Source organism: Lathyrus oleraceus, chromosome 7, assembly GCF_024323335.1.
Source record: "Lathyrus oleraceus cultivar Zhongwan6 chromosome 7, CAAS_Psat_ZW6_1.0, whole genome shotgun sequence".
In the NCBI taxonomy this organism is placed as follows: Eukaryota; Viridiplantae; Streptophyta; class Magnoliopsida; order Fabales; family Fabaceae; genus Lathyrus; species Lathyrus oleraceus.
This window is the reverse complement of record NC_066585.1, coordinates 459,631,891-459,657,556: the sequence shown is the minus strand read 5'-3', so window position 1 is coordinate 459,657,556 and position 25,666 is coordinate 459,631,891. Positions and strand designations below refer to the sequence as shown.

At 37.7% G+C, this 25,666-nt stretch overlaps 1 non-coding gene across 1 annotated transcript; it reads left to right on the top strand.

Annotated features, from left to right (window-relative positions):
- The first annotated feature begins 8,802 nt into the window (after positions 1–8,802).
- Positions 8,803–8,909, top strand: LOC127108620 (small nucleolar RNA R71). Its single transcript, XR_007796146.1, has one exon. It is a non-coding gene; the product is annotated as a small nucleolar RNA R71 (small nucleolar RNA).
- The last annotated feature ends 16,757 nt before the right edge of the window (positions 8,910–25,666 follow it).

Below are 25,666 nucleotides of genomic sequence, written 5' to 3'. Positions count from 1 at the left end.
TTCTAGGGTTTCAGTTGACCTAGCTATGCTCAGATGAAATTCAAGCCTCTACCACTTGAGATCTTGATTCAAAAATGATGTCATGGTTCATATGAACTCTTGATGAATGATCATGGTGCAGAAATTCTTCAGAATGGCCACCATCTATTGCTTAATGGCTGACTTTGACTGGTTTGACCTAGTGTTGCTTCATCTGCAAGTAACCAAGTTAGATGACAATATTTTTGTACTTTTGGTTAGTAAACAAATGAAAAGCAATGATATACAAATGCAAAACATGCTTGGTGATCAAGAACCACTCTCAAAAGATAACCCACCCACAAAGAGGGAGGCAAGGTGCACAATGATCCTTGAGGCAATGATATGATATGATATGATGCCATGACGGATCTTAGGGACAAAATTGGGGTCTTACAGATAGAAAGAACACGGTTTTCCCCCCCATACTTGAATGAAACATTGTCCCCAATGTTTTAAGGAAAAGAAATGAATTACAAAAAGAAAGGAAAAAAACTAAAGTTAAGGCTGCCTGCCGCCTCTTGTTCTTGGACCTGGTGATCGTTGATGTACTTCCAAGTTGTCGAACCTGCTAAGCAAATCAGTGAACCGCTGGTCGGTTATGGCATTCCTCTCTTCCTGTTGTTGTTGCATTTGGCGCATCATTTGCATCATTTCGAGATTCTGTGCTTGCATACCATCAATAGCATCCATGATGTCGTCGTTGGTTGCAGGCCTTCTTCGTCGACGACGTCGTGAGGATGGGCCAGCTGCATTATCGGAAGGGTTGAGCGGGACTGATTGTTGTGCAGGAGCGTTATCACCTTGCTCCATTTCTTCGAACTCGTCGGTAGACGGGTTTGTATGTGAAGGCTCGGTAGCTTCGGGAGCATGCAGATCATAGAGGTGGCGGTTGGGATTGGTGACATCGGTTAAGGCAATGTTGGGTAGAACAACGCTTGGGACTGCCTGGTTATTCACCATAAGGTAATATTTTCCGCCTACTCTGTTCTTTATTAGGCGGCTGGACCGACAGTAGCTTATATCCATAAAGAGGGGAGGTAAAGATTCTAAAGTTTGGAGTCGGTCCCCTAGGTTTAAGCCAAGTGCTATGGTGGTGATTAATCCACCAATTACAAAAGGTTGACGGCCTCTAGCACATAAGGTGCGGATATGATGAAATAGGAAGGAGGCGGCGTTTACCTTAGCATTCGGTTCGAAGACGCATTCGAGGAAGAATAGTTCCTTTGCGTTGACCTTGCTGTTGTTCGGTCTTCCAAAAACTGTGTTTTGTAGGATGCGGATAAAGTACCAGATAGTTGGGTTATGTATATGGGAAACAAGGAGCTCTTCCCAGTTGTTGGCATCTACACCGGATATTTTCCTAAAGAGGTCGAAAGCGGCAACTGTGTTCCAGTTTAGGTTTGGAGGGATTCTGGGGTAGACTTGACCTTCTATGGGGAATTGTATCATGGTACTCAATTGGTTTTGGGATAGGGAGTACTCGGTGTTGAACATACGGAAGGTTGTGGTACCGGTTAAGAATTCGTCTTCACCGGTGGGAGTGTTGTACGCATAGGAACTTAAAAATTCTAAGGTTAGGGATGGGTAGGTGGGTTGATTATGCATGCATAGAAAGGTTAGATCGGCAAGGCAGAGCATCCACTCGATACCTTGAAGTAATCATAATTGTTGTAAACAAGTTGAATCAGGATACCTGGTAGAGGTGACACCTCGTTGTTGGAAACGCTCGAATTGCTCCCTTTGATAGTTATCATCTTCAGATCGGAAGATGATGTTTCCAAAATTTTGATTTCCCTCCATACTGATGAATGAGTTGGAAGAAGTAATTAGGAAAGAAAAGAAAATATATTTGATGGTATAAAATAGTTGTGATGTAGGAAGAAAGGTATGGTGGGTATTTATAGGAAAAAATTTGGAGTTGGAAAGGGAGTGGTTGAAAAGTAAATAAATGTGGGTAAATGTGAATAAATGGGGAAGGTAAAAAGTTGTAGGGTTGTAACGTTCGTCTCCAACGGCTTTGTAACGTTCACCTAGCCAGCAAGGTGTTACGGTCGTTACAGGGGCATGACGGGCGTCACAAGCACTTTGTGTAACGTCCGTGATAGATTGTGTGACGCTCGTCACACAGTCTTTTTGGCATGGTTTCTGCTAGCGTTCTTCAGAATAATTTTGGTAATTTATTTTTATTATTTATTTTGTTTTGCTTCAGATTATTTTATTCTGCTATTTAATTTTCCTGCATGCTATTCTACTTTGTATAATAGTGCATAAATGTATTATATTGTTAATAATTTATGTAGGCAGCAATAGTAGAGAGCATTTTTTTGATAGATATTGCATAATTCATAATAAAATAGGATAATTCAATAGCTTCATAGAATAATCATAATGTAACATTGGAAAAGAAAAAAAACAAAAATGCGAAAGAGAAACAAATGCGAACATAATTTGAAATAACGTTAAATAATAAAACTAACTAAAACTAGATAACTAAGAAAAACAACTTCTATCCATCTGCATGATCTCTGGCCGGAGGAGCAAAGGAGTTAACACGGTATAGCAACTCGTGAAACTGATTTGTTATATTGTTCATGTATCCCAGAAATTCGTGTCTCATGTTAGCGAACTCTTCTCTGAGGGCGTCTTGTTCTGACATCAAAGCTTCAATGGCGGTGTTGTAATCAGTTCCGGGCATATGATGTCTAAGGTCGGGTATTGTCGATTCTTTGGTCTGAACAGGTTGAGGAGGAGGATCAATATCATAATAACCAGATGGTGTCTGAGGGTCTGATTCAGCATAAGGAATCTGGTCATCACAAATCTCATAGTCCTGGATGGATTCAGTGGATCTAGCAGGAGAGGGGGTTTCGTTCAGATTGTAGAGCCAGTTATTGCGGTTATGAATACTAGTCCTAGAATCGGGCATGGTGAATAGGCAAAGAACTTGGTTATTAATTATAAGCTCAAACTCTTCAGATCCTAGGTTTGCTATAAACATAATGTTGAAGAGGAAGGGTATACTCATAGTAGTAATGCCACAAAAAGGGCTTAGGTTAAGCATAGGCTGACGTAATCCGATAGCATTACCAATCATGGTTATCAAACCGCCTATTCAAATTAGTGCTCGTTCATCTTGGATAAGGTGGTCTAAATTTGCCAACATAAAAGTGGCACCGTTTACTGGACGGTTCTGAGAAGCACAAAATATGATGAAGAGTTCATCACGTGAAACTGTGGTACTGTTTGGCTTCTTCCCAAATAAGGTGTGGGTCAGGATCTTATGGAAATAACGGAAGGCCGGGTTATGTATGTTTCCAGAGAGAAACTCATGTTCCTCGGGATCGTCATTTCCAGTCAAGTTTCCCCAAAAGTGTTCAAGTTCTCTATATTCAAAAAGTTCTTCTTGGCTCACCGTGAATGTGTCAAAGGATGTAGGGAAACCTAAAAGGTTGGTAAAGTCTTGAATATTAATTTGGTATTCCATGTTAAACATTCTGAACTGAATAAAACCTCTGCTTATTCCTTTTCCATGGCTGGGTAGATAGATCACAGAACTAAGGAATTCTAGAGTCAGTCTCCGGTAAGTGACAAATTGTCTACGGATAGGAGCGGTTTCCCACCCAATCTGACTCAGCAAATACAGGACACTTTGTCTTAGTCCAAGGGTAGTCATTGCCCAGTCATCAGCATACAGACTAGGTAGCATTTCTCTCGTGGCTAGTTCCTCAAACTTTTGTTTCTGAGCTGTTCCTGAATTTGATACCCATACGATCAATTTGTCCCATCAAGTTAGTGTTAGCTAGAGAAAAGAGAAACAAGTGTTTTAGTCAGGATTTGGCCAAATGCCGAAAGAAGAAGAGAAAAGTTTTTAATAAATAAAAATAAATTAAGAATGAATACTAAACAAAAATTAAAAGAATAATTAAGGAAGAAATAGAAAATAAAAAAAATAAAAAATAATATTAGTGGGTTGTCTCCCACTAAGCGCTTTGTTTAATGTCGCAAGCTCGACATAAAAACTATCAATTATAATCTATAAGTTCTGGAGGCATTTCGTCTAAGTGCAAGACTTGCGAATCTTCATTGTTTTCTGCATAGTGATAATGTTTTAGACGTTGCCCGTTTACGGTAAATGGTTCCATAGATTTGCCTTTAATTTCTACTGCTCCACTGGGAAAAACATTGGTGATTTGAAAAGGACCTGGCCATCTAGATCGTAGTTTTCCCGGGAATAACTTTAGCCTGGAGTTAAATAAAAGGACTGTATCGCCTTGTTTGAAGATTTTCCTTGATATGCGCTTGTCGTGCCATTGTTTTGTTCTTTCTTTGTAGATTCTGGCATTTTCGTAAGCGTCTCTTCTGAGTTCCTCTAATTCGCTTATATCAAGGATTCTCTTTTCACCGGCGGCTTTATAGTTTAAATTTAGATTTTTAATAGCCCAATAGGCTTTATGTTCTAATTCTACCGGGAGGTGACAGGATTTTCCATAAATGAGCTTAAATGGAGTTGTCCCTATGGGAGTTTTGTAAGCAGTTCGGTAAGCCCATAAAGCTTCTGGTAATTTCAATGACCAGTCTTTCCTTGAAGTGGCGACTGTTTTCTCTAGTATCTGTTTGATTTCTCTGTTAGACACCTCCACTTGCCCACTGGTTTGAGGGTGGCAAGGTGTCGCTACTCTATGTCTTACGCCATACTTAAGCAATAGTTTTTCGAGTACCTTGGATATGAAATGCGATCCACCATCACTGACTACTATTCTTGGGACACCAAACCTTGGAAATATTATATTCTTAAAGAGTCTAGTTACTACTCGTGTGTCGTTTGTTGGAGAAGCTATAACTTCAATCCATTTTGATACATAGTCAACTGCCACGAGTATGTATTTGTTACCGAAAGAGGATGGAAAAGGTCTCATGAAGTCTATTCCCCACACGTCGAAAATCTCTACTTCCAAAACGCCCTTTTGTGGCATCTCGTCACGTCTAGATATGTTTCCTGTGCGTTGACATCTGTCACATTTCTTAATAGCTGCATGTACATCCTTCCATATATTTGGCCAATAGAAACTGGCTTGTAGGATTTTAGAGCAGGTCTTGGATGTACTTGCATGTCCACCATAAGGAGCGGAGTGACAATGTTGGATTATATTTTCTACCTCTTCTTCGGGTATACACCGACGGAAAATACCATCGGGGCCTCTTTTAAAAAGTAAGGGGTCATCCCAGTAATAGTGTTTTATGTCATAGAAGAATCGTTTCTTCTGCTGGTAGGATAAAGTAGGTGGAACTATTCCGGCAGCTAAATAGTTGACGAGGTCAGCGTACCACGGTGTAACAGATATAGCTAAGGTGGTTTCTACCTGTTTATCAGCGTTATTTTCTTCCAAAGTAGCTATAAGCTTATCGTACGAGAAATCATCGTTGATCGATGTTCTTTCCGGTTCAAGGTTCTCAAGTCTATAGAGGTGATCTGCTACTATGTTTTCAGTTCCTTTCTTGTCTTTGATTTCCAAATCGAACTCTTGTAGCAACAGGATCCACCTTAGGAGTCTAGGTTTAGCATCCTTTTTTGTTAAGAGGTATTTGATAGCAGCGTGGTCAGTGTAGATGATTATTTTGGCTCCGACCAAGTAAGAACGAAATTTATCTAGCGCAAACACTACTGCTAGAAGTTCTTTCTCGGTTGTGGCGTAATTCATTTGTGCTTCATCTAGAGTTCTACTTGCGTAATATATAACATGAAGCTTTTTATCCTTTCGTTGTCCTAAAACAGCACCTACAGCGTAATCACTAGCATCACACATTATTTCGAATGGTTCATTCCAATCTGGTGTCTGCATTATGGGCGCGGAGATCAGTGCTTGTTTAAGCGTTTGAAATGCTTCTAAACATTTATTGTCGAATATGAATTCAGCATCTTTCATTAATAGCCCGGTTAAAGGTTTAGTTATTTTAGAGAAGTCTTTAATGAATCGTCGGTAAAAACCGGCATGTCCTAAGAAGCTTCGTACTTCTCTCACAGCTTTCGGGGGTTGAAAATTTTCGATTACCTCTATTTTGGCTTTGTCTACTTCAATTCCTCTGTTCGAGATGATGTGTCCTAAAACAATTCCTTCTTGTACCATAAAGTGACATTTTTCCCAATTTAGTACTAGGTTTACTTTCACACATCGCTCTAGAACTCTTTCTAGGTTTTCAAGACATTCTTCAAAGCTTTGTCCGTATATGGAAAAGTCATCCATAAATACTTCCATGATGTTTTCTAGAAAATCGGCGAATATTGCCATCATGCACCTTTGGAAGGTTGCAGGAGCATTACACAAGCCAAACGGCATTCGTCTATAAGCGAAGGTACCAAAAGGGCACGTGAACGTTGTTTTTTCTTGGTCATCAGGGTGAATCGGTATTTGAAAGAAACCTGAGTAACCGTCTAGATAGCAGAAATGAGAATGTTTTGCTAATCGTTCTAACATCTGGTCAATGAATGGTAAAGGGAAATGATCTTTTCGGGTTGCTTTGTTTAGTTTCCTATAGTCAATGCACATTCTCCATCCCGATTCGATTCGTTTGGTTATAGTTTCTCCTTTTTCATTTTCAATGACTGTTACACCTCCTTTCTTTGGTACTACGTGTACAGGACTAACCCATTTGCTATCAGATATAGGATATATGATACCTGCCTCTAATAACTTGGTTATTTCCTTCTTCACTACCTCACTCAGGATCGGGTTTAGTCTCCTCTGGTGTTCTCTAGAAGTTTTACAATCTTCTTCTAGCATGATGCGGTGCATACAAATAGAAGGACTTATTCCTTTAAGATCGGTGATGTTGTATTCTAGTGCGGTTGGATATTTTCTTAAGACATGCAGGAGTTTTTCTGTTTCGAGTCTTCCTAGGTTAGCGTTAACTATCACTGGTCGTTCAAGTTCTAAGTCTAGGAATTCATATCTCAGATTTTTGGGAAGTGTTTTCAGGTCTAAGGTTGGTTTCTTAAGGCATTGCATAGGGTCCGGTGTTATTGCTAAACATTGGTTAAGTTTGTCTTCTACAAGATAGTCAGATGATTTGCCTTTTTCTAACTCCGTTTCTTTTATGCATTCATCGATGATATCCATGAAGTAACATGTATCTTCTATTGCAGGTGCTTTCAAAAATTGGGAAAGAATGAACTCAATTTTCTCTTCTCCTACTTCAAAAGTGAGTCATCCTCGTTTTACGTCTATGATCGCACCGGCAGTTGCTAAGAACGGTCTTCCCAGTATAATGGGTGTAACTTCATCTTCTCTAATATCCATAATTATAAAATCAGTTAGAATGTAGAATTGACCTATGCGCACTGGAACGTTTTCAAGAATTCCTACAGGATATTTAACGGAACGATCTGCTAGTTGCACAGACATTTTAGTTGGTCTTAATTCTCTCATTTCAAGTCTCTTGCATATGGATAAAGGCATAACACTAATACCGGCTCCTAAATCGCATAAGGCTTTGTCAATGACAAATTTTCCTATGTGACAGGGTATAGAGAAACTACCTGGGTCTTTAAGTTTAGGAGGAATATTCTGGATTATAGCGCTACATTCAGCGGTGAGTGTAACGGTTTCGCTATCTTCATGTTTCCTTTTATTAGAAAGAATTTCTTTTAAAAACATGGCATATGAGGGCATCTGCGTAATAGCTTCTGTAAACGGAATTGTGACGTTTAATTGTTTTAGTAGGTCAACAAATTCTTTAAATTGGCCCGCATCTTTGGTTTTAATAAGCCTTTAAGGGTAAGGGATAGGTGGTTTATAAGGTGGTGGAGGTACATAAGGTTCCTTCTTTTCTACGGTTTCCTTATTACTCTCTTCCTTTTCCTTAGGTTCACTTTCCTCCTCAGTTGACTTTTTAGAGTTTTGGTTTTCTATCCTTGGGTCAGACGGTCCTTCCACTTCCGTTCCACTTCTCAGTATAATTGCATGAGCGTGGCTTCTCGGGTTAGGTTGGGGTTGGCCAGGAAATGTACCAGTTGGGGCAGCAGTAGGCGCTTGTTGTTGAGCTACTTGTGATATTTGCGTTTCCAGCATTTTATTATGGGTAGCCAGGGCATCTACTTTACTTGCTAGTTGTTTAATTTGCTCGCCATTGTGTACATTCTGGTTTAGGAAATCTTTATTGGTTTGCTGTTGAGAAGCTATAAAGTTTTCCATCATGATTTCCAAGTTGGATTTCCTAGGGGCGTTATTGTTAGGTGTAGATGGGATCGGCTTCTAATATCCCGGAGGTATAGTTGGGGCTTGATTTGGAGATTGTCCAGGTGTGTATAAAGCATTATTACTCTTATATGAAAAATTGGGATGATTCTTCCAATTTGAGTTATAGGTATGCGAGTAAGGGCTTCCTTGAGCATAGATTACTTTCTCCGCTTGGATTCCTGTTAGGAGTTGACAATCTGCAGGAGTGTGACCTTGGATTCCACAGACTTCGCAGTTCTGATTTATGGCAACAACGGTGGCTGGAGGTGATACATTTAAACTTTCAATTTTCTGGACCAGAGCATCCACTTTTTCATTAACATGATCAAGGTTACTTATCTCGTACATGCCAATTTTCGTTTGAGGTTTTTCTACCATTGTTCGTTCGCTTCCCCACTGATAGTGGTTTTGAGCCATGCTTTCGATAAGTTGGTAAGCGTCAGCATAAGGTTTGTTCATTAGCGCACCACCTGCGGCGGCGTCTATTGTTAACCTCGTGTTGTACAGGAGACCATTATACAAGGTATGAATTACTAACCAGTCCTCTAAACCATGGTGTGGACAAAGTCTCATCATGTCTTTGTATCTTTCCCATGCTTCGAAAAGAGACTCGTTATCTTTCTGTTTAAATCCATTTATCTGGGCTCTTAACATAGCTGTTTTGCTCGGCGGAAAATATCGGGCAAGAAAAACTTTCTTCAACTCGTTCCATGTGGTGACTGAGTTGGAAGGAAGAGATTGAAGCCATCTTCTAGCGCTATCTCTCAATGAGAAAGGAAAAAGACGAAGTCGAATTGCCTCTGAAGTGACACCATTAGCTTTAACAGTATCAGCGTATTGGACAAATACGGATAAATGAAGGTTTGGATCCTCGGTAGGATTTCCAGAGAATTGGTTCTGTTGCACTGCCTGCAATAGTGAAGGTTTAAGTTCAAAGTTGTTTGCTTCGATTGCGGGTGGAGCAATACTTGAATGCGGCTCATCTTGCGATGGAGCGGCGTAATCTCGAAGAGCACGAGCTGGTTCTGCCATCTCGGGTATCGAAGGGAAAATATTTTTGAAATCAGGAAGTTCAACAGGAGGGAGATTGTTTGCAGCACGATATTCCCGAATTCGTCGTAAGACTCGGAGATATAGTTTGATATCGTTGATTCGTAAGTAGAACGGCTCGCCTTGTGAGCGAGTGTGTGGCATACAAATCAACGAAAGAAAGAAAAGAAAAAGAAAAGCCTTAGTCTCTACAGCATAACAGAAGAGTTACGATATCGACTAAATAAAAGTCCCCGGCAACGGCGCCAAAAACTTGATCGCGACTTTATGAGTTGAATTTGGGATACAAACTACAAGTGCACAGTTCTATCGCGTAGTTTTAAAAGATATCAATCCCACAGGGACTTATGAATCGATATACCGTTTTCTAAGGTTACTTCGTAAAGCTAAGGCAGGTAATATTTGATTGTTTGGGGGAAAAGCTAAAACTAAAATAGGATCTAAAATAAATATCTAATAAGCGGATATCGGTATGTAGTTCGTCGTAATTAGGAAATCAATTCTTTATTGGTTTCTTGGTTTTAAAATAAATCCTTTCAGTTGACACTATTGATTAAAAGTTTTATCTCAAACTCTCGCTCTGTTGAATAAACTATGATTTTATATTAACGTAGTTGTCACTTATTAGTTAAGTCAAAAACCACTTTTTGAAAACAATAGAATCCGTAGAAACTCTTTTTAAGAATACACTAATCGTTTAAACACCCTTATCTCAAACTCTCGCTCTGTTGACTTAGGTTATATAATTAAATTCAAATGCTTAACTCTCGTCCTCACATTCAATCTTTCAAAATACTTTTTGAAAAAGATTAGAATTTAATTAACTCTAAAAATTGCTCTCGCCCTGATCTAGAATTAATGTCCAATTTACACTGTCCAGTCAAAAACTCAAACTCTCGTTCTATTGCTTTTAACTTCTTTATGTCTTTTACTTTCGTACAAAAACCTTGTTATTAAACCTGTAAATTGAGACCGTAAAAAGAGTGATTTTAATTTTAAACTTAATTAAACCAATTTGGTTTTGATTCCTTCATTCCGCCTACTTTACATACCGATACCTAAATAAATCAGCCAGACATGCTAAACAGACTTAAATAATTATCATGCATAAACAGATTCATCTCAGGAAAATAATATAAATAAACAATAAAGCAGGGCATATATAAATTCAAACAATAATTAAAGAACCTGAGAAATTAAATAGCAGTCTTGAACTTTCCACCACAAACCGGTTGGATTTGTTCTTGAATTCTTCAATCAAACAGAAAAATAAAAGTGAAGGAATAAAAAACTAGATTCTAACGTAAGGTTAGATCCGGTGAAAGGTACACAATAGTTTCCGGTGTAGAAACTATTGTGCGAAAAAGAATTAACTAAGTGCCGAAAAAGAAAATAGAAATTGCAAAGGAAACAATATAAAAATTGTAAAAGTAATGCTGTAAAAATGTGCTTGTACTGCTGGAAGAGAAAAAATGCGAAAAAGAGAAAACGGCGAAGAAGTCTGGAACCTAGAGCTTTCCAAAAAGCTACTATTTATACTGCTACTTTTTGTAACTGCTTCCAAGGGTTTTCCGTGTACATGGTCTTCACGTCCCAAGGGTCAAGCGTGAAAGTAGCTTCAACGTGGTCTGTTGCGTTCCTGGTGCCAAAAATATAGGGGAATGGTGTGACGTCCGTCACACCATGTGTGACGCTCGTCACACAAGTGTGTAAAGCATGACGCTCGTCACAGCCTTTGTGACGCTCGTCACAGGCACAACGCCTGTGGTTTTTGGGCTGGGCTTTGGCTTTTGATATTTGCTTCTTTTCATTCCTTTTTGCACCTCCTTTTCTTCCTTTTTTACTTATGCTTCAAATAAACCACCTGAGATAAATAGAAAGAAAATACCGCGTAATATCTAATAAAATGAAATAAATTGAAGTAAATAATAATATAATTTAATTAAATTGAGTCCTAGAATGTGATACTATTTCATGTTATCAATCTCTCCCAAAATAAACCCAATGAAGGAGGGGTGAGGAGGATGCCAAGATATGATCCCAATGCTAATGCTTATGATGAAATTGCATGAGGGATCTTAGGGTCAAAGTTGGGGTCTTACAGATACGACCAGGAAAACACATCTGAATATTCTCGGAGAAGATCAATCAACCCCTTCTTCACTTTTGGACACAGTCGAGACCTAATCTTGACTTCCTTCACATCATCCTCGGTACCCAAGTTGACTAACTCAATCTGATCTTCAAACGGTTGAATGGCATTTTCCTCATGCTCAAGTAGACGAGATAGTTCATCAGATACTTCATCATCAGTCTCTTCCTCATCCTCACACAGGGAAATCAAAGTTTGGCGAAGGAGTAGGATCATTGTATTCAATGGGTTTAGAAACCAACCTGCATAATGATTTGATATTTTGATTTTAGAGAAGTGAATTGTGACCAAATATTATGTAGATGGACAATTATTATTTATTGCTTTATGTTTTTTTATTACCATTTTCAGAAAAGCAAAAAGTAAAAAGTAAAACATCATAGATGTGGATGAATAGAATAGAATTTTATTGATGATCAAATTTGAAATGCCTAACAATGTTCACTTATCCCTTAGGCATAGGAGAAGGATTTTCAAAAACAAATAAAATCAATTACTTAGATCGATGCACAATAATAGGAACATCAACAGCAGTCCAATTGTTGCAAGCTTTTCCATGCGTAACGAAGTTGGTGCAGTCTTCATCTTCATCACCCTCGATCAGAGCAGCTAAGTGTTGTTCATCACCATGAATGAACCCTCCGCTATGGAAACTGGGTTTCATATTTTCAGCTCTAATCAAAGATGAACCTCGTTGGAATCCCAAACCAGCTCTGCTCTTGTTGTCGGCGACCTCTACCATCTGGCCCCATTGATCGGAACTACCCTCTTCGACAATCTTCTGCGCATATTTGAATGAGGACATAAGTGCCCCAACTCTCTTTTCCTCAGCAATAGATAAGGCTTGGAACAAAGTTTCAGTCTCATCCTCGGCTTCTACATAAGAGAAAGATGACAAATGGACTACCAACAAAGCCTTCTCCTCACCAACAATAACCAGCTTACCATTCTTCTCAAATTTCAGCTTCTGATGTAGCATTGACGTAATGGCTCCCTCCTCATGTATCCATGGCCTTCCTAACAAGCAGCTATAGGCTGGGTGGATATCCATTACCTGGAAAGTAATTTGGAAATCACTCAGATCTATTTTCACAGGAAGGTCCACCTCACCAATCACGGTCTTGCGAGAACCATTAAAAGCCTTGACAATTACGCCACTTTATCTCATTGAAGCTCCCTAATATGACAAGGTTGATTTCAGGAGTACATTTAATGAAGAACTGGTGTCAACCAATACATTCGATAGAGCATCCTCCTTGTAGTTCATTGAAATGTGCAACGCTAGATTGTGATTTCTACCTTCCTCAGGAAGTTCCTCATCATAGAAGCTCAAATTGTTACAGGAGGTGATGTTAGCTACAATATGATCAAACTGATCCATCGTAACATCATGCTCTACATACGCTTTCTCCAATACCTTTTGCAATGCTTCTCTGTGCGCTTCGGAGTTCATAAGCAGAGACATCACTAAAATCTTGGAAGGAGTTTGGAGCAGCTGCTCTACAACATTGAACTTACTCTTCTTAATTGATTGGAGTACCTCATCATCATCGTTAGGCTTCAAACCGTTGGATTCACCAAACTGAGACTTCGGAGTGCTAACTGGATCTACTGTAGGCATATCCACCTTCTTACCAACTGAACAATCTTCTAAATTCTTTGGGAACACCGACCCAAAAACTCAACCACTACGGGTCATCTTCGTAACATCAGTAATGCTCATAATAGAACTGGTCGTAGGCAAAGCAACCTCTTGAACATTCTCTAGCATAATAGCTATACACTGATACAGATCAGCCTTATCGGATGCATACAGGACTGAACCCGCTAACCATATAACCAACGACGATACCAATCTATTGCTATCACTATTACTACTGCTGTTGTCAAATTGAATCACCACTCTCTCTAGCATCTTGAATACTGGCACTATGACATTCACATTGTCACCTAAGTGACGGGATTGAAGAATCTGGATCATACCTTCATCCATCAACCTCTGGATGTCTCTCTTCACAACCACACAACCTCGGGGGTTGACATTACAGATTGCACAACCATCATGGTAATGCTCACAATCACTTACCAAATAGATATCCTTGTGCATCGTCACCAAGGACCTTCTAATAAAGTGTATTGAACTTCCCGGGACAACCATCCACCATATTGACAGAAGGGTTACCATGAGCAGGTAGTGGGTTAGCTTTGACATTAGGTGCACGGTCCTCAAAGGAAACCATCCCACTCTTTACCAGCTTTTGGACTTCATACTTCAGGGGGTAGCAGTTCTCAATATCATGACCGGGAGATCCTTGGTGAAAGGTACAACGAAGTTCCGGTTTATACCACCATGGAAGTGGTTCAGGGTTCTGTGGCAGATTTCTTGGTTGCAAAAGGTTCTTGAGAACCAGAGATGGATACAGTTCAACATAAGTCATAGGAATTGGGTCAAAAGAGACCTTCCTCCTCTCAAAATTTGTGGTTGTTGATGATTGTTGATATTGTTGTTGTTGTAGGTATTTGTTCGTTGCGGTGGCTGTTGTTGACGTTGTTGCAGGACTGGTGTTGATTGATTGTTAGAAAATACCAGAATTACATATGATACTTGATGATGGTGTTGACGGGGTTGCTGACTTCTTCTAACATGATGCCTCCTCTGCCTCCCAACAGATATTGCATTGGTCTCGTTCTCTTTCTTTCTGACAAACCCACTGCCATACTTCTTGCTAGACAAAACCTCCTCTTTAGACAACCGTCCCTCTCGGACACCTTCTTCTAACCTCATCCCCATGTTTACAATTTCGGTAAAATCACTAGGGGCATTGGCAATCAAGAGCTCATAGTAAAATGAGCTCAGGGTCTTGAGAAAAATCTTGGTCATCTCCTTTTCTTCCAAAGGAGGGGAAATCTGAGCGACAAGCTCTCTCCATCGCTGAGCGTACTCCTTAAACGTCTCCTTGTCCTTTTGAGACAAGGACCTCAACTGGTCTCTATCCGGCGCCATACCCATATTATATTTGTATTGCTTTACAAATGCTTCACCCAAATCATTGAATGTGCGAACACTCACACTATCCAAACCCATGTACCACCTCAGAGCGGCACCAATCAGACTATCTTGGAAATAGTGAATCAGTAACTGATCATTATCATTTTGCGTCGACATCTTTCTAGCATACATGACGAGATGAATGAGCAGCCAAGTATTCCCCTTATACTTTTCAAAGTCAGGGACCAAGCAAAGTTCCGCAACACTCTTACCGAAAAAATCTTTTCCTCTTAAGGTCTTCAACTCCTTTCGTTGCTGAAGGAATTGGTATTTCATCTCATCCATCTTATCATAAACATCAGGGCCCTTAGACGGCTCAGAATGATAAATAGTGTCCTCAATACGAGGTAAAGTGTGAACAATCGGTGGTGGCCCAGACATGACCAGGCTAGATGCCGGAATGGAAGCAAAAGTAGCCGCAAAACCTTCAGGCATGAAATTGGGCAGCATTCCCCACGGAAATCCGGAAGGCATGGTAGGCGCAAAGTGAGAAGTAGTAGCAGGAATGGTAGAGGTAGCAACCTCTGAAATGACAGTTCTCTGAGGAGGAGGAGTTGCAGGCGTTGGAGATTGTAGCGGTAAATTCATGACCATCAAGCTATGGATAAGCTAGACGTCAAGAAAACCAGAGTCGCCACTGCGCTTTTATTGTTTCCCAGTGAAAAGGGAAAAGTACGAACAAAACCCAAAAGATAAGAAATTTTCAAATCAAAACTAATAAAATGCCAGAGATTATAGGTAAGGGGGTTGGTTACACAGAGGGAAGGTGTTAGCACCCAAAGTATCCTAGGTACTCCTAGGGAGCCCTTTCTTGTGTGCATATGTGTTTTTGTACAAATGATGTTTGCAATAAATAGAATGAGGGGATGAGAAAAGAATTCATTAATTATATTTCTTTGTGTTAGACAAGACCTTTGGACTTGTGCCTATGTACCAACATAAAAATGAGGGATCAAAACCTCGTAGTTCATGGTAACAATTTCAAAGTGAGTGTGTTGCTTTTAACAAAAATTTAGGTTTGACAAAGGCACAAAAGTCTTAAAAAAATGGTTTGAATGAGTGTTAGTTCTTTTTGGCTTTTGGAATTTTAAGTCAAGTATAGTTAAGTTCATTTACAAGTTTGATTAAGAAAAGAGTTTAAAAATGCAATGTCATAAGGACCAAGTTTCTAATTTGCAAAATGGTTTAAGTTTAGAAAACAAACACAAGCAAAGAAGATTTTAAAAGGAGGGAGAGATCTGAAATTAAAGAAATGGGGAGGAGATGAATAGACTAATCCTAAGCACAAATTTAAAAGTTAAGAGTTGAAAAGATCTGACCAATGGGCTGCAATCCAATAGACAACAATGTCATATAAAAACCCAAATTTCCCATGGACTTTAGAATCAATCAATATCAATACACAAATATCAAGATGAAGATAAAGTCATCAAATAAAGATAGCCACATCTAAGCTTAGCTACTCCATGATCTTCTTCAAAATTTTCCATGTATCAATGGACTTCAAAGATGGCATGAGACACAAGTTTAAAATAACAACTTCACAATGATCATGTTGCAGATGAACTTTGTAAGACCCCAATTTTGACCCTAAGATCCCTCATGCAATTTCATCATGAGCATTAGCATTGGGATTATACCTTGGCATCCTCCTTACCCCTCTTTCATTGGGTTTGTTTTGGGAGAGATTACCAAGCACCATGTAATTGTATCATGCTTGTATTTTATCATTTTACTAACCAAAATACCAAAAATATGTCTTTGTATTTGCCTAACTCTTTTGTAGGTAAGGCATGATCCCATTGATCTATCAAGTTCATATCTAGGGTTTGAGACCCTCGTGACAAAGAGCACAACCCTGTATTGATACAATAATGGTTATGAGCATCATATATGAGTCCTAATTATATCTACATGTTATTTTGATCAAGTTTTCTTCAAGAGTTTAAGGGTGATTTGCCTTAGAAACCCTAGTCTGACTGGGTATCTTAAGTAACATCTCCAATAAGATATCTCACCAATTGACAAAATTTCTTAAGGGACACTTCAAAATTCATCATCTTATACATATATGATCTACCATGAGCCTATAAAGTCAATAGAATTGAAGGTTAGCAAGTTGGTTAATGGTGGTTGGCCAGATGAGTTCATCTGATCAAAGCTGGGTCTCCCTAGATCCCATCTCCTACAATTTTCACCATATGAAAATGATTCCAATAGCAAACGTACTCTAAATGACATTCCAAACAACTTCCATGTTGTTACCTAGAGCTAGTTTTTCTTGGAAAATCATTTTCTATGTTGAAACATTATAGGTCATTTTGTCTAAACCCTAATTTGAATGTCAACTTCCCAAGGCCATAACTTGCTCAATTTTTTATGAGATGAAAGATTTACAAGTTTCAAAATCAAATTCAATATGTATACTTCAACTTTGATGTTTTGAGTGAGATCTAATTCAACTTTTATGAGCATGTGATATGAGGCTACATTATAGGTCACTTTTGACCTATACCATTGAACAAGTGATTTTTCCAAACTTAAAAAATTCATAACTCTATCATTTAAAATCCAAATGACATGAAATTGGTGACCATTTTGAAGGTCTTTCAAAAAGCTACAACTTTTATGAAGACACGTTTCTCATTTGAAGCTCACATAAAAAGTTAAGCAAGGTGGATTATTGAGATATATGGCTTGACACTTAGAACAAATTTCAATATGTTGAAATTTCCAAACTTCCACCTCAAAATTCATCATGATACAAACTTCAAATGGAAAAAGTGTTGGACATGAAAGTTGTTCCTCTTGATCTAACCTTTCCAAAAAGTCCAAGTTCATCCATTTTGGACAAGAATTGAATAGGCTGCGCATGGCTTGAACATTGCATCATCATTTGGCAAAGATCAAACTTCAAGTTTCCATGTACACTTGCCTTGCAATCCAAGTTGATTTCAGACTCTCTCACACTCATTTGTGGACCTAAAGCAATGATCTCATGGTCCTGTACACTCCCATGCACCCATGCATCACTCATTGCCAATTTTGGAAAGTGATTTGGGAGGTGCAAATATCACATGATCCAGCTATAAATAGAGCTCCATATGCTCAGAACTCAACACACATTCGCGCCGGATTTGATCCTAGACCCTAACGCTTCCATTTGAGAGGATAATCCTGAGAATTTCATCTTGAAATTGAGTTTGAATCTCACTTTTTTGAGATTCAAAACTCCAGGGATCTAAGACCTTTTGTGCATTTCATTCTACTTCTGCAAGCATTCTGAGTGAGATCAAGCACGAGCCAAGGCAAGAACAATTGAATCCAGACCTGCATTGAAGGTATTTTCCAGAAATTTTCATCTCTTCGATTTTCTCTCAATCTTGCTCAATTCTCTTGATTCTTTGGTTGTCTGAAGTCCTACCAATGTAGGCAAGAAAATTGAGTTGCTTAGAGGTCAAATCAAAGAAACTCAGTTGACACACCTCAAAATTCAATTCCTCATATATTTCTATATGTGAGGAGTTTGTTAAAATTGAGGTCAGATTCGTGCTCTACACCATTTTTTCTTTCAGATCATGTCCTCCTTTTCCATTTTCTTGATGATGATGAGTGAACCAATCCGACCAGGGTCACTAGAGAAGATGATCGGCCTTTGGACGCCGGAGATGTGTTGGCACGGTTCAGAGCCATTGATCTCTTTTAAATTGTTTTAATCTCGTACGTTGTTTTTAATTACCATTCCTGTGCCGCGTTGACTCAAGTCTACCATGGAACGCGCGCTGGTGGCCACCTGATCTGCCACCTCAATTAATGAGGGGGATCAAGTGGTCCACGTTTTTTCTGATTATTTGAATTTCATTTTAATTGCTTTATTTTCATTAATTCATATTAATTTTAATATTGATCCAAAAAATATGAGAGTTTCTAAAAAAATTCAAATAATTTCCTCTTTCAAATTCCGAATTAAAATTATTTTTTGGATCATTATTAATATTTTTTATGATTTAATTGATTTCGCATTTGTTTTTAATTGTTTAAAAATACTTTTAAGTCTTTAAAAATTGTGAAATTTTTTCTCCAAGGTCCTTTGACCTTGTTTGACCTATGATAAATCTCATGGCCATTTATTTGGTGTTTTGATGAGGTTTTAGGAATTTGACAAACCATATTTAATTTAAATGCCTTATTTTAGTATTTTTAATTTGAAGAAATGCCAAATAATTTTGTTGACCAATTGTGATGACTTGTTTGTGTTTGACTCTTATTGTTGGGTCTTGGTCAAGGTTGATTTGACTTTGTCAAGTTAATATCATTGGATTTAGGGGATTGATGGAATGTACATTCCATTTCTCAAAATGAATGGATGATATTAATTTGATAAAAGTCCTCCTTTTGTAAATTTGTGTTTTGATCCATTTCCCTCCCACTTCATCTCATTCCCTTTCTTTATGCATTCATATCATTTGGCCTATGATATCTCAAAGTCCTAAAGCTAGTTGATTGAAAAATTAACATGAGTATGGATGAGATTAGGTCACACCTTTTGCATATTCTTTTTGTGTGTGGTATGTTTCATGAGCATTGTCCATAATACTATGTCTCCAACATGCATTAACACCAAAAATTCTATTGCCCGACCTCAAATAGTTGTGACTTCTACATAAGTTTAATTACGATTGCTTAACATAGCGCTAAATTTGTGACATAAAAGGCATAACATTCTAGTTAGAGACATTGTAAGTCTCCCCTCTTTCATGGTATTGTGTGGAAACTTGGCCTTTTTTCCTTCCTTTGGAAGATGTCTTGGTTCAAGGATCCATGCTTGTGATAAGTGGGTTGAGTGTTCTCCAAAGAATGTATAAAAAATGAAATGCAAAAGCAAAACAATACTAATTTCTAACTCATTAACAACTAACTTTTAATTTCAAGCCATTTACTTTAATGTCATTTAATTCTAGCTTTTACACATTTTCCATTGTTCATATCATTCTAATTGTTTATGTTAATGCAATTTTCACTTTGTCCACTTGGACCATATTGTGTGATATTCCTTGTTTGTATATACTTTGCTTGTTTGTGTGGTCTTTGACCATTAATGTACATAATTACAACAAAAAACCCTAAAAAACTTTTGTGTGGACTGTTGGCTTGATCTTGGACAAATGGACTTAGAACTTAGGCAATGTTCCTATGCTAAAGGACTTGGCCAATGCCAACTTATTGAGAAACTAAGTGCTTGCAATTTGAGACTTCATCTGATACATCATTCAAGATCCCTTTGAGTTCACCTGCAACATGATCATTGTGAAGCTGTTATTTTGAACATGTGACTTGTGAAATTCATCTGCTACATGGGGCTATTTTGATGAAGACCGTGGAATTGATAAGCTTGGATGTGGCTATCTTTATTTGATGCGTTTACTCTTCAAGATAATATAATTGTGCATTTGTGTGTTGCTTGATTCTAAAAGTCCAAGGGAATTCTGGGTTTCTATTGACATTCTTGTCTATTGGATTGCAACCCATTTGGTCAAATCTTTTCAACTCTTAACTTTTAATTTTGTGCATAGGATTAGTCTCTTCATCTTCTCCCTATTTATTTGATTTCAAAATTTCTCCCTCCCTTTTCAAAAATCTTTTTTGATTGAACTTATTTTGTTCTAAACTTTGACCACTTTGCAAAAAGATAGAAACTTTGGCCTTATGCCATTGCATTTTAAAACTTCTTTTCTTAAATCAAACTTGCAAATAAACTTAACTATACTTGACTTAAATTTTCAAAAATCCAAACTACGAGGTTTGATTCAAACCATTTTCAGGCCTTTGTGCCTTTCAAACTTAATTTTTATTAAAAGCAATGCATCCACTTTGAAATTTGTATCACAAACTACGAGGTTTTGATCCCTCATTTTTATGTTGGTACGTAGGCATAAGACCGAAGGTCTTGCCAAAGACAAAAATATAATTAATGAATTCTTTTCTCATGCCCCCATTCTATTTTGTTTGTAAACATCATTTTGTACCAAATACACATGCACACAAAAAGGGCTCCCTAGGAGTACCTAGGACACTTTGGGTTCTAACACCTTCCCTCTGTGTAACCAACCCCCTTACCTGTAAGCTCTGACATTTTATTAGTTTTGATTTGAAAACTTCTTACTTTTGGGTTTTGTTTGTACTTTTTCCCTTTTCCCTTGGAAACAATAAAAGCGCGGTGGTGACTCTTGTTATTTGATCTCTAGCTTATCCATAGCTTGATGATCATGAATTTACCGTTACAAAAATTAAGTGGCGACTCTATTGGGGATAGTTTCCAATGGGTTTAGCCTACTTTTTGTGTGTATATATTTGTATATATGTAATGTTTGTATATATGTATATGTGATATAATCTGCTGTTGTGCTTGGTGATCTCTGAGTGGTAAGATGAGTTCTAACCCAAACTTGAGTGCAATTAAGATAGGAGGATGGTATAGTCATGTTCGACTTGTGTGGAGTAGTCCTTAACAAGTCTTCTTGAGATCCATCTGCTCAGTGAAGACTCTTTTGGATTTGGAAATGTCACCCAAGTATTTGTGGTTAGGCATTACTAACTCTAATTTGGGTCTGATAAGCTGAGGAACGTAGAATATTTACCCCTCTTGGCCTATTTAGGACGTAGTGCGGAAACTGTTCAAGTGTAGACTTGATAACAGTTGTTACGTGATACTACGTTCAGACGAGTTTCTCTTGAGAATATTATGGGTCGATGAGTCAGTCATCTTAACTTGTAATATCCGATAGATGGAATTAAGAGTCTTGGAACTTTTTAGAATATGATCTATAGGTTTTTATTCTTAGTTCACTCCTTTGGGATGGTTCTTACCCAGACTCCATGCTCGTGACTTACAACAAACCCTTGATTCTTAGTTGATGCAATCAAATCTTATCAATATCAATGGAACCTGGGTGTTGATAAGGTGTAAACCATAATCCACCAAAATGGATGATTGATCTTGACAATGACTTGATTCATCCCTTGACCTTTGTTTGCCTTGTGTGTGATCCCTTATTTGTGATTGTTACATTCATGCATTCATGCGCATCATAACATTCATCATACGAAAATCTCAAGGAACTAAGGTATCATTTGCAAATATTTTCAGACCATGGATTGTGGACGAAGGAACACTAAGAAGTACAGTTTCAGATGTCCCGACTTGAAAGAGTTAAGGAAGCTAGCATCTTTTGTATTAGATCCCTTGGACTTCAAACAACGTCATGGGAAGCTTTTGTCCATATTATCTACTGATGTGGTTGAAGGACTTTTTAGTGTACTAGTGTAGTTCTATGATCCTCGATACCGTTGTTTCACTTTCCTAGATTTTCAGCTTGTGCCTACCTTGGAGGAGTATTCTCATCTTTTGGGGATACCTATTTCTAGTGGAGTACATTTTAGTGGATTGGAGGAGATTCCCCGATCTAGTATTATTGTTGAAGCTCTTCACTTGAAGAAGTGTGAGATAAAGGCTCATTGGGTGGAGAAAGGAGGGTTATTTGGGTTTCCATCTGATTTCCTCATCAAGGAAGCTACTGCTTTTGCTCAAGCCGGTAGTGTGGATGCTTTTGAAGCTATCTTTGAGTTGCTCATCTATGGATTAACTTTGTTCCCTAACATTGATGGTTTTGTTGATGTTAACGCCATTAGACTTTTCTTGATTGGGAATTGTAGCAGGAAATTCATGATCATCAAGCTATTGATAAGCTAGAGATCAATTAACAAGAGTCACCACCGTGCTTTTATTGTTTCTAAGGGAAAAAGGGAAAAGTACGAACAAAACCCAAATAGTAAGAAGTTTTCAAATAAAAACTAATAAAAATCAGAGATCAGGGGTAAGGGGGTTGGTTACATAGAGGGAAGGTGTTAGCACCCAAAGTGTCCTAGGTACTCCTAGGGATCCCTTTTTGTGTGCATATGTATTTTGTACAAAGTGATGTTTTCAAACAAATAGAACGGGGGGATGAGGAAATAATTCATTAATTATATTTTTGTGATTGACAAGACCTTTGATCTTGTGCCTACGTACCAACATAAAAATAAGGGATCAAAACCTCGTAGTTCGTGCTACAAATTTCAAAATGAGTGTGTTGATTTTAACAAAAATTTAAGTTTGAAAGGCACAAAGGCCTAAAATGGTTTGAATGGGTTAGTTCTTTTTGGCATTTTTGAAATATTAGGTCAAGTATTGTTAAGTTCATTTACAAGTTTGATTTAAGAAAATAAGTTTGAATAGGCAATCGCATAAGGCCAAAGTTTTTACCTTTTTTACAAAAAAGTGGTCAAAGTTTAGAAAAAATAGTTCACACAAAGAAGGTTTTGAAAATGGAAGGAGATATTTTGAAATTAAAGGAATGGGGAGAAGATGAAGAGACTATCCTATGCACAAAATTTAAAAGTTTAAATTTTAAAAGATTTGACCAAATGAGTAGCAATCCAATAGACAAGTATGTCAAGAGAAACCCAGAATTCCCTTGGACTTTTAGAATCAAGCAACATACAAATGCACAATTATATTCTCTTGAAGAGCAAAAGACATCAAATAAAGATGGCCTCATCCAAGCTTATCCATTCCATGATCTTCTTCAGAAGCATCCCATGTAACAGATGAGTTCCACAAGTCATAGGTTCAAAATCACAGCTTCATAATAATCATGTTACAGATGAATCTTAGAGAGATCTTCAAATTTGTATCAGATGATTTTCAAATTGCAAGCACTTGGTTCTTCAACAAGTTGGCTTTGGCCAAGTCCATTAGCAACGGAATGTTTCCTAAATTCTAAGTCCATTTGGGCAAGATCAACCCAACAGTCCATTCAAAAGTTTTTTAGGGTTTTTGTTATTTATTATGTACATTAATGGTCAAAGACCAAAACAAACAAGCAAAGTATACACAAACAAAACAATATCACACAATATGGTCCAAATGGACAAAGTGAAAATTAGATTAACATAAACAATTAGAATGATATGTATAACGGAAAATGATAATAGAGTGCTAAAAGTAAATTGCATTAAAGTAAAAGCCTGAAATTAAAAGTCAATAGTTAGTAAGTTAGAGGTTAGTTTTGTTTTGCTTTTCATTTCAAGACATTCTTTGGAGAACACTCAACCCATTTACCACAAGCATGGATCCTTGAACCAAAACATCTTCCAAAGGAAGGAAAGAAGGCCAAGTTTCCACACAATACCATGGAAGAGGGGAGACTTACAATCTCACTAACTAGAATGCTTATGCCTTTTGTGTCACAAATTTAGCGCTATGTTAAGCAATTGTAATTGGACTTATGCAGAAGTCACAACTATTTGAGGCCGGGAAATGGACTTTTGGTGTTAATGCATGTTGGAGACATAGTATTATGAACTATGCTCATGAAACATACCACACACAAAAAATATGCAAAAAGGTGTGGCCTAATCTCATCCATACTCATGTCAATTTTTTAATCAACTAGCATTAGGACTTTGAGATGTCATAGGCCAAATGGGAATGAATAGATGAAGAAGGGGAATTAGATGAAGAGGGAAAGGGATGAATGAGATCACAAATTTGTCAAAGGAGGACTTTTACCAAATTAATATCATTCATTCATTTTGGGAGATGGAATGTACATTCCATCAATCCCCTAAATCCAATGATATTAACTTGACAAAGTCAAATCAACCTTGACCAAGGCCCAACAACAAACAATCAAACTCAATCAAGTCAATACAAATGGTCAACACAATTTAAATGGAATTTATTCAATTAAAAAATAATAGAATAATGCATAAAAATCAAATATGTTTTGTCCAAATCCTAAAATCTTATTAAAACACCAAAGAAATGTCCATGAGATTTATCATAGGTCAAACAAGGTCAAAGGACCTTGGAGGAAAAATTTCATGATTTTTGGACATTTAAAAATATTTTTAAACAATTAAAAACAAATGCAAAATCAATTAATTCATGAAAAATATTAATAATGAGCCAAAATATAATTTTAATTCAGAATATGAAAGATAAAAATATTTGAAGTTTTTTGGTGAAAGTCCCATATTTTTTGGATCAATATTGAATTTAATATGAATTATTGAAGAAAACGCAATTAAAACAAAATATCAGAAATTCAAAAATACGTGGACCACAAATCTCCCTCATTAATTGAGGTGGCAGATCTGATGATCCAAAACACACGTTCCACATATGTCTTAGTCAACCGCGTGGCACAGATGGTAATCACAAGGGTCGATTAAGATTAAAACGTGGAGGATGGATCCTATGGTTCAGAGATTCTCCAGATCATCGCCGGAGCCAGAGCTCCGGTCATCTTCTCCGGTGGCACTCACCGGACTGGTCAAGATGAACCATCACCAAAAAACGAAACAAGGACATGATCTTAAAGAGAAAATGGCACTGAGCTCGAATCTAACCTCCAATTACTCCAATTCCAAATATATTAAGAGATATGTGGAATTGAAAAATGAGGTACATGAACTAAGTTGCTTCAATTTGGCCTCAAAGCAACTAAATCTTCTTGCCTACATTGGTAGGACTTCAGACAACCAAAGAATCAATGGAATTGAGCAATAAATTGAGAGAATCGAAGAGTTTAAAATTTCTGCAAATTACCTTCAATGGAGGTCTGAAGTTGATGGATCTTGAGCTTGCTTGCACTTGGACTCACTCTAATTGCTTGCAGGAGAGGAATGGAAAGGTTTAGAAGCAATGGATTCCTGGAGAATTGAATTCCAAAATAGTGAAGATTCAAGCTCAAATTCAATTGAATTTATCAGGTTTATCCTATGAGAGTGAAGGGTGTTCAGTGGGGGATCAAAGCTGGCGCAGTGTATCTGTTAATTCTGATCATAAGGGCTTCTATTTATAGGGGAATTGGATGATATTTGCACACTCACTTCCACTTTCCAAAATTGGAAAATGATGATGCCATGCTGCATGGGCCCGCATAGGCCTATGAAATGATGGTTTAAAGGTCCAAATTGAAGATCAGATGCTTTGAAGATTGATTGGATTGCAAGACAACTGAACATTGATGGTTGAAGTTAGATCCATGCCAAATGATATCAGCCAGTTTAAGCCATGCGCAGCCTATACATTTCAAGTCCAAAATGAATAAATTT